Source organism: Fukomys damarensis, unplaced genomic scaffold, assembly GCF_012274545.1.
Source record: "Fukomys damarensis isolate Sample0158 unplaced genomic scaffold, DMR_v1.0_HiC HiC_scaffold_24, whole genome shotgun sequence".
NCBI classification, from domain to species: domain Eukaryota; kingdom Metazoa; phylum Chordata; class Mammalia; order Rodentia; family Bathyergidae; genus Fukomys; species Fukomys damarensis.
Window position 1 is genome coordinate 63,142,409 of NW_022900936.1, and position 9,799 is coordinate 63,152,207.

Genomic DNA, 9,799 nt, shown 5'->3' on the forward strand with positions numbered 1-9,799 from the left:
AGTAAAATGGAGACCGAAACATATTCTGTGATAAGTAATAACATGCAAAAACATGATTATGATTACATCTTAGGCAAGGAAAAAAGGAAGGAAATGATATATGTGTGCTATAATTACAATTGAAGATACAGAATTAATAAAAATCTAGGAAAAATATACTCAAAAGTGGACAATTGTGAGTAGGAATTGATTAGACTGGTATTTTTCTTTTACTTTTTTTTTTTTTTTTTTTTTTTTTTTTTTTTGAGGAAGGTTCTCATTAATGTTGCCTAGGCACAAATAATTCTGCTGCCTTAGGCTCCCAAGTAACTGGGGCTACAGGCAGCTGCCCCTGTGCCCAGCTCTTTACAGATTTTAATAATATAGTTTTATTGTGGGGAGAAAGGAACCCTTCTCCATTGCTGCTGGGAGTGCAGACTGGTACAACCACTATGGAAATCAATATGGAGACACCTCAAAGAGCTAGGATTAGAGTTTCCATTTGACCCAGCTATCCCTCTGCTGGGCATCTTTCCAAAATAAGTTTAAAAAGCATACCACAGCGATATATGTGTACCCATGTTTATAGCAGCACAGTTTGTAATAGCTAAAACTTGGAAACAGCTCAATTACCCATCAGTTGGAAACTGAATAAAGAAGATGTGGTTTTTTCTATGAAATGGAAGACTACTCAGCCATAAAGAATGAGAAATTAAGAGCCATTCTGAGGAAAATGGATGCACATTGAGGCCATACTCTTAAGTGAAATAAATAAGACACGTGTAAATACCAAATAGTTTCTCTAGTGTGGAAAACTGAAAGTGTAAATAAGATCCAAATTGTATAACTGAATGTGAAATAGGAAGAAAAGGGCTAAAGGAATAGGGGAAGTGGGAAGGGTAGGGGAAAGGAAATAAGGGAAAAGAAAAAATATGAGAAAAAGAAAAAACAAAAGCAAAGTCTTTGTAAATAGGGGAGGGTGGAAGGGTGAAGTGGGGGCAGGGGTAAGGGGAAAAATGAGAACCAAGACCTGTCATGTAAAGGTACAAGGTCCCAATGATGAATGTAACTGCACTGTATACCTAAAATGTACCAATAAACTCAATGAGAAAAATAATATAGTCTTACATTATACCTAGATACTTATAAATTTATATGATATATTTCTGTGGGTTGAATGTAGCTTAGTTCCCCAGAGGCCCGTGGGTTGGAAACAGTCCCTGGCTGGCAATGTTGAGAGGTGGTAGGGTCCTTAAATGTCAGGCCTAGCTGGAATTGCTTCGGACATCAGGAAGGGATTCAGGCAGTTTTTGCAGGATTCTGAGTTAGTTTTTGATAGAGGGCTGTTATAAAACAGTGGGCCCAGGGCTGGGCTGCAGTTTGTGGTAGACCTTTAGCTTACACCAGCACCAGAAAAAAAGGGAAGAGAGTGGGCTGGCCCTTCCTCACCTCCAGCATGCTGCCTGCCATGGGATCTGGCCCCTCACACACATGCCACCACTGCAAGGCCAACTACCATGTGGTCCCTGCCAGAGCCACGCCGATGCCAGTGCCACAACCTTAGTTTCTGTGCCACCAGAACAGTGAGCTACATAAATCTCTGTGCTTTCTAAAATACTTCAAAAAGTACAGATATTTTGTTATTGCGACAAAAAGAAACTAATACATATATAGCTATATATATGTGTGTGTATGATACACGCATAGTTTTATAAATAGCCCTTTTATAATGAAAATAAAGTTGTTTTAAATGAGAAGTGAGGAGGTGGTAACTGTAAAAAGCAAAAACGACTTTGGCAACTCCCGAGATCATTACACACTTATTAAAGGCTACCATTTCAAAAATTTGGCTGTAGGTTAGTTTGGAGGAAACATAGAAAACATCTCTCTCTAAACAGAACATTGTCAATAGAAACAGAGATTCGGCTGGGGTCAGACCACAAAAGCGAATATTTGACCCAAGAGACAAGGATACAGTGTGGCCCACGGTGGGACCCTGTGGCAGCATCCCAGTGAATGGATGGGGAAAGCAGTGATAGCACTAACTCCAGCCCTTTATCCTGCACTTACTCTGAGCCATGCGCTGACTTAAGTCACTTGTATGACTTCCAGAATTCTCATCTGCACTCTTTCTTCCAGGGGTTTCTGGGACTGCCCTCCAGAGCTCCTTTCAGGCTCCCCGTGCCAACACCCCTAGTGAGTCCAGGTAACAGCAGGTGGCTCGTGTTTGCCTTTCCGCCCCAGGCACACGGGATGAGCTGGATGTGCAAGGCATGAAGCTTCCCAGCTCTGCCCTGTACCCGCTCCCTGGCCAGCACCTGTGGCTCCACACACTGAGACAGCTGCCCACAGGGTGGCCCTGGGCTCTCGTGGGCTGCTGCTCTTAACTACACAAGTCACTGCGGACCCTCTGTCCTGTGCACTTGGGCTGCCATGACAAAACACCATGACTTTGCTGCTTAGGGCTCTGGAGGCTTCTGCAAGGCCAGGATCAGGGTGTAGCATGGGGTGGCTCTCGGGAGGACCTCTTACTGCTAATGGCCTCACATGGCCTTTGCTTGGCGTGCAAATGTATGAGCATGTGCGTGCACAGACACAGAATGAGACAGAGATTTCATGTGTCTTGGTCTTGTTATCAGGGTATGAATTCCAACCAGGGGGCTCTACCCTCATGACCTTATCTTAACCCAATTGCCTGGAAAATACCATCACATTGGGGGTTGGAGTTTCAACATAAGAACTAGTGGGGTGGGGCAGAGGCATTCAATTTTCTCTCTCTCTCTCTCTTTATTGGTACGGTGGTGTGGTGTCAAACTTGGGTCCTTGCATTTGCAAGGCAGGCGACAGAACCACTGAGCTAAATCCCCGGCCCTGTATTCAATTCCCTATGAGGAAGAATTTTCATTTCCTTGACTATTATTAGACGAAAGGAAGAGAATAAGGTAGGGAGAGAGTTCAATGAGAGAAGGTAATTGGTAGGGTGGATATGATTAAACTACATTATGTACATATTTGAAAATATCCATTGAAAGCCAATATTTTATAAAATTAATAGGCACTAATGAAACACATTTTTTTAAAAAGGAAAATGTAGTCTCTTCCTTTTATAGATTGAAAAAAAGAGAGGCTCAGAAATATTCAGTTACTTGCCTAAGACCACAAAATCAGACAAGGAAGAGAGCTGGGGTCTGAGCTCTGGTGGTTGCTCCAACCTTGGGCTCCTGCCACACCCTTGCCATGGTAACTCCATCTCTTCTCCCCTTGATGCCTAGGCAGACCCAACACCTACACTTGAAATAATAGGTTCCTTTGGTGCCCTGTTTCCTCTCACCTTCCCCCTTCCCACCCCCCCACCTCCACCCTTGTCCTTGGGATGGTCTATGGGCACCCTGGAGGTCTGTTCTCCTTTCTCTGGGGGACGGTGAACCACCAGGGATTTCTTTTGTTTTGTCGGTTTTTGGACACAGGATATAATCACTATAAAATCACTTTATAATTCTTCAAGAATGAAAAATGAAGGTTCTTCAAGAATGAAGGTTGGCCTTGAACTCACTATATAGCCCAGGCTGGCCTCAAACTCACAGTGATCCTCCTGCCTCATCCTCCCCAGTGCTGGGATTACAGGTGTGCACCACCACATCTGGCCCTGCCTTTTGTAGACTTAATGCAGGAGGCTTAAATGCTGACCTTGATCCTCTTATATAAAAATTTCTTGGAAAATTTAGAGTGGAAATCTTCTTTGCTAAGAGCTATTTACAGAAAGACAGCCCTGTGAAAGAATCACTGAGTTGAAGAAACTTATGATCATAAAATTACTGCAGTGGGGGAGGCCCAACATAAAAAGATTTAAAAACCTACACTAGGTAGGGATACATGGAAAATCTCTGCTCAATTTTGCTGTGAACTTAAAACAGCTCTAAAAAAATTTTTTTTAAAAAAAGAAAACCCTACCCAAGAAGGAAAGCACTATGAACAGTCATAAACTAATATTGCTGAACTTCACATGTTATTTGTTCAAAGATAAAAGATATTTATTCAAAAGCAAGGAACCTTGTTTATGATTACTTAATAATTAAGCTTTTATTGCTAATCCTACTGCTTGAGGATCATTTAAAAGCAATTACTTATCCCATAGAGGCCTAAGTGTCCTCCCCGAAACCAAGGCAGCTCAATACAAGGCTGACTCGTTCCTGGTTAGAGTACTGCTTGGCCGCCTTAAAAACTATCTCTGTGCTCCTGCCCCAGCTCCTTAGCTAGTGACTGGGGCCAGCCCACTCGCCCATGCTCAGCATGTCTCCCTAGCTATACAAGGCAGGGGAGGGGCACCCCTACATCATAACACTGCTATTCAAATGTGATATCACACACCTGTCGCATTTCCAGGAACACAACTACTTCCTGACTCTAATGATAGCGTTAGCCAAGACAAGATTACTTCTGGAATGATGTGGAAACACTGATACTTTTCATCTCTGTTTCTCCATAATTTCCATTTTCTTTCAATGAGTATGTGTTAGTTTTATAACTAGAAAAAAAATTGTTTTTTTCCAAAGAAAGTTATTTTCAGAGAAGACAACTCCTGGTTGGTGCTTAGGCAACTGCCATCGGATTTTATTAATATTTAAGTCATCAAGAGACCCTGAAATCTCACAATAGCCCCAGTGCTATTTTCTTATACAATCAAGGCTGTCTTGAATGACAGAGTAATCATGATTATATGGAACAAATTCAGGAAACAAATAAGTTATTTTAGGGCAACCATCACCACTTTTTCCTTTCTAGACAGCTGTTCCAGAGTTAATTAAAAATGACTTTTTATATTTTTTGTTTTTGTATTTTTGTTTTTCCTCTCTTTAGCTCAACCAGTCTTTTCTGAGCACCTGCTATTTTTAAGCACAGGTTAGGCACCAAGGAGACAGAAAGGGAAACAAAGTACAGTCCTTATGCTAAGAGTTTATTTCAGCCTTTCCCCCACATCTTAAGGTCTGCAATTTGTTTTCAAATATAAAGACCTCCTTCTACCCCAAAGGAAAGGAAAAGGTTAGATGAATGATTGGTAAAACATAAGGAAGTATTAAAGATAAAGTGCCTGTGGGTGTTTCTCTCTACATTTGTGTATGCTTGACATTTTAAACAATATTCATAATAATCTAACAAGGAAGAAAAGCTATAATAGAAGGTTAAATGGCACGAATGCTAAATGTCATTCTTGAAGAATCTCTGCAGAACCTCAAGTGTCACGCAACAAATATTGACCAAGCACTGGGGAGGAAGGACACGGACTTCATTCAGCACAGAGAACAGCAAATCAGCCTGCCGTCCTGACACTGGGTGTTGGAGTAGGCGTGGTGTGACCCCAGACACAGGGCCCTGGCTGCCTTGAGATTCCCCGGGACAGCAGGAATAGCAAGACTGGTATCTGCTACTCTTTTACTCTTGCAGTCTCAGGGAGTTGCACACACGTTTCCATACACATTATCCTCCCTTCCGTTAGCCTCCAGATTGCAGCTCCACGGAGGCTTCTGAGTAATCACTGTCCCGGCCCCGCTCTTGGACTTTGAGAGCGAGGTGAAATGCAAACACTGACAGCTACGTTCATGCAGAAGTCCTTCAGACTCCAAGACTGGGGTTCTCATGGCTGAAACTGAAAGCATCTGAGCAACACAACAATGACGGCGGTGTTTCGACCCCACGGAAGAAAGCGACTGTCCACGAGTCTATATTGATTTACATGATCGAATAAACAGGTGATTGAGAAATGGCAGCTTTTTCTCACAGGAAGCTTCTAATTCCTAATGAAAATGGGAAAAGAAATCACCACTAGGCAAACATCACGCTAATAATTGTGACAGACAAGATCCACCAATGGATACTAAAATTAATAGATGAAAATTTGAAGGTAAGTAGAATGTTTCTAGTACCAAAGTATCTACAAAATAACTACAAAAGAAACACAGTAGCTTTTTCTTTCTCTTTCTCTTCCTCTTCTCCTTCCCCTTCCTTTTCCCCTTCCCCTTCCTCTTCTCCTTCTCCATGTGTGGGGTGTGTGTGTGTGTGTGTGTGTGTGTGTGTGTGTGCATGTTAGTTACTGTGCACAGAATCCAGGGCCTTCACACTAAACTATATCCCCAGCTTTTTAAAAGAAAAATTTTATTCTGAGCCAGGGTTTCACAAAGACACTAAATTGCCCCGCTTGAGCTTGAATTTTTGAGCCTCTTGCCTCAGCCTTCCGGAGTGCTGGGATTACAGATGTGCACCACCACATCCAGCTGAAAGAGTAACTTCCTACGGAAGAAATCCAATAGTTATCAACTTAAGGAAGTAATCAAGGTTAAATCTACTAGTGATAAGATCTACTAACCTCATAAACCTCTAATATGCCACACCAAGGGAACAAAATCACTTCTGTGGTCTCTCTGTGCCAAAATGCATGGTTTCCTTACAAGCATGAGATGACATCAAACTCATTCCACGTAATAATGAATCGGTGCTCATCAGAAAGGTCAAATTGACACAGCCACACCACCCTGAACATGCCCAAGCTTTTCTGCCAAGAAAGTCAAACTGTGAAAGACAAGGAAACTCTCAGGATCTACTTCTGTTTGAAGAGACTAAGGAGAAACAAAATATATATGCAATCTGTGTGGTATTGGGAATCAAACCTAGGGCCTTTGCACTGAGCTACATCCCTAGCACTTTTTCTTTTTTCTTTTTTCTTGTTTGTTTGTTTGTCTGTTTGTTTTGACAGAGTCTCACTAAGTTTCTAAGTTACCCAGGCTGGACTCAAGCTTTCCATCCTCCTGCTTCAGCCTCCTGCAGTGCTGGACTACCAGAATGTACCCCCATGCCCAGATGCCGCAACATTTAAACAAGGCTAAAATTAGTTCAAAATAAAAAGTTTAAATAAAAATAAAGTCAGACTGAATATATCCCAAATCAACATAGAATAGTAAAATAATTTTTAAAGAGAATCATCTGGGGTTTTATTGCAGTTTGGGGTTTTTTTGTTTGGTTGGTTTTGTTTGTTTGTTTGTTTGTTTTGTATTTGTAGTGCCTGAAACTAACTTGACACATAGAAGGCAGGGTCTACCAGCAGGAGCTTACTTTCTGCAGATATCAGGGGATATCAGTGGCCCTAATATTTAAGAATCATTCTGAGATAATAGGGAAAAGATAGGGCTCCAAAGTCATAAACTGCTGAGTTCAAATGGATTTGCCAAGTGACCCAGTTTTTCTGTGTCTATTTGGCAATTTCCTTTAAAAGCACTTCCCAATGTGTAATTCCGAAAGTACCTTTAGCAAATGCACTGAGAAATGTATTAGAAGTATAGATTTCCTGGGTCCCACTCCAGAGCTAACAGGTGCAAAAAGCTGAGTCTGAGCCTCTGGAAAGTGAAATTTTAACAGGCACCCCAGGTGTATCTTGGATGCAGTGAAGTTTGAGAACAGCTGACATAGGAGAATCAGCCTAGAAAGCAATAGATCCTTCAGAGATGTTCATTTTCTTTCTGGCAAGGAAAAGCAGTAAGAAGATATGTGAGAATTAGTTCTTTAACTGCTTTTGAATAGCTTTTGCCTCCATCATTGTGGAAATAAGTAGATACAATATCCAAACTAATACCACTAAAATAATAAAAAATTGAAAAGAATCCAAACAGGAATCTAATTTAATTAATTATAGCGCATCCATATGACAGAACATATGCTTTCATTAATACTGTGTTTAAAAGAACTCCACTACATAGGAAAGTGCTTATGATGACTAAGTGGAAAAAAAAATATTCCAGAGCTGAAGATGCAGCTCAGGGGTACTTGCCTAGCATGCACAAGGCCCCAAGTTCACCACCCAGTACTGGAAAAAATGACAATACAGTTCCATTTATGAAATACATGTGAGCATGTATTTCAGATATAGAAGTTATAAAACTATCCCTAATCCCTTAATTTAGAGATGCTCATCATAATTAGGGATAGTTTTATAACTTCTAATTTTCCACGGGTTTTATGACCCAAACAATGCCATTTTCTGATGATAAAATGACCACATAGTCTTTCTTCAAAATATGTTGAAATTCAAAGGTAACACAATAGACAGGGACCATATTTTTAGTTACACAAAGGTGGCAGCCGTTCATTCACACAACCTTTGAGGAAACCTGTTGTAAACATGCCCTGAACTCCAAGAAAAGCCTAAGCATCCGTGGGTAAACTTCAGTGCGAGAGAACCCTGAGGTCTCTGCCTGAGATACCTATTCCTGGGCTCCATGCCCATAGGTTTTTATTTTGAAGGCCTGAGGCAGAGCCAAGAACTCTATACTTTTAAAAGGAATGCTCGTAACTCTGAGATGGGCAGTCAGGTTTGGGAACCCACTGTTTATTGACAGCTTGAAAAAAAAAAAAGACTAGAAAACCACAACCAACTTGCTTTGGCTGTTCCTACTCTGGATAAAAGAACTCGAAAGGCATGGTCAGTTCTCACACCATTTTTATGTATCTCTGGATAGCACCCACTTTATTGGCTCAGCTTAATGTAGATTCAAAATACTTGTATCAAGTGCCTTATAAAGTGTAACAACAAAGGCTGGTTTTATTGCCCTCCCTCCTCACTTCCCCTCGGGTTACACAGCCAAACAGCTCCTCGCAGTAATTCTCAGAAAGAGATGTTTTTACCCTGAATAAAGCCATTGATCGCTCTCAAAAATGCACAGGTCAAGAACGTGAGTTTTTGCCGTTTCAAGTGTCTAGGGCCCATAGAGGCCAAATCTGCTCTAAGACAAAAACTCCAAAATATGAATAAATAAACTGTGCAACCAAGCATCTTTCTCTTCCCCTCCACAGAGACCATGGAGCTTCCTACTGGTGCTGGGAAGAGTTCCCCACGCCAACACCTCCAACTGCACCTTCAATCCTCTGCTTTCCCATCTAAGATTCCTTCACTTCTTGCATCTTTCATATGTTCTTTTACTTTCTTTAAAAAATTGGCTAATTTTTAAAGAAAAAAAAAACACACTTCTCAACGCCTCCTCCTTCTCCATTCCATCACCAAAGGCCGGCCCGAGGTCAGCCTGTGCCCTTGCAGCCTCCAGTCTTGGTCCATGGACTCTCCGGACAGCACACGCTCACCCTCCCGGGACAGCTGCTCTCCCACGGCCACGAGGGCCTCTTCTCCTTCCCCATCTCCCTGGACCTTTCTTTTCCTCCTTCCCCCAGATCAGGAGCTAACAGTCCTTATCTTATGGAAGGCAACACGAAGAGATACGGAACAACAGACTCCCAAGAAAGACTCACAGCCAGACTTACCAGCAGATGTCCAAAGTCCGTTAAAACGCAAGTGATCCTTTTCTAGAAGGGTCAGATCTTGTCCTCCCCTGGCCCCGACTTGTCCTGCCCTGGACCTGACTTGTACTCCCCTGGCCCTGACGGAGAAAAGGGCTTTCACCAGCGATGCGCCCCCGAGGGAGAGAGATGCAGGCTGGGACCCCAGATGGCGATGCGAGCGAGCCCCAGGAGCTCCTCGGATCGTCCCCGGCCGGGCAGCATCTCACCGCCCTCCCTGCCCAACAGAGGCAGCGCCGCGATGGGGTGCCAGCAACTGACCGGGACACCCCAGCCAGGCTGGGCTTCTGCAGGTCCCCGCCCTCGCAAAGCAAGACGATCCCGAGCCCAGGCCGCACAGGCCCCGCTATCGCCAGGCTCCAGGCAGGAGACCCACCAAGTCCGGCGCCCAGCGCCCGAGTGCCGGCAACCGCGAATCCTGGACACCTGCAGACCCGAGGCCTCGCTTACTCACCCTGGAGACGGCCGCAGTTGGCACCTGAAG

General features: G+C 43.0%; 1 protein-coding gene across 3 annotated transcripts in view; it reads right to left on the bottom strand.

The window, feature by feature from the left end:
- B4galt4 (beta-1,4-galactosyltransferase 4) overlaps positions 1–9,793 on the bottom strand; it is a 28,417-nt gene extending 18,624 nt beyond the window's left edge. Inside the window, exon 1 of one of the 3 annotated variants that reach the window (XM_010630043.2) lies at positions 9,770–9,793. The gene's annotated coding sequence lies outside the window, so the exon portion shown is untranslated. The other 2 variants (XM_010630045.2, XM_019208324.2) reach the window with 2 other exon arrangements.
- Between the last annotated feature and the right edge of the window lie 6 nt (positions 9,794–9,799).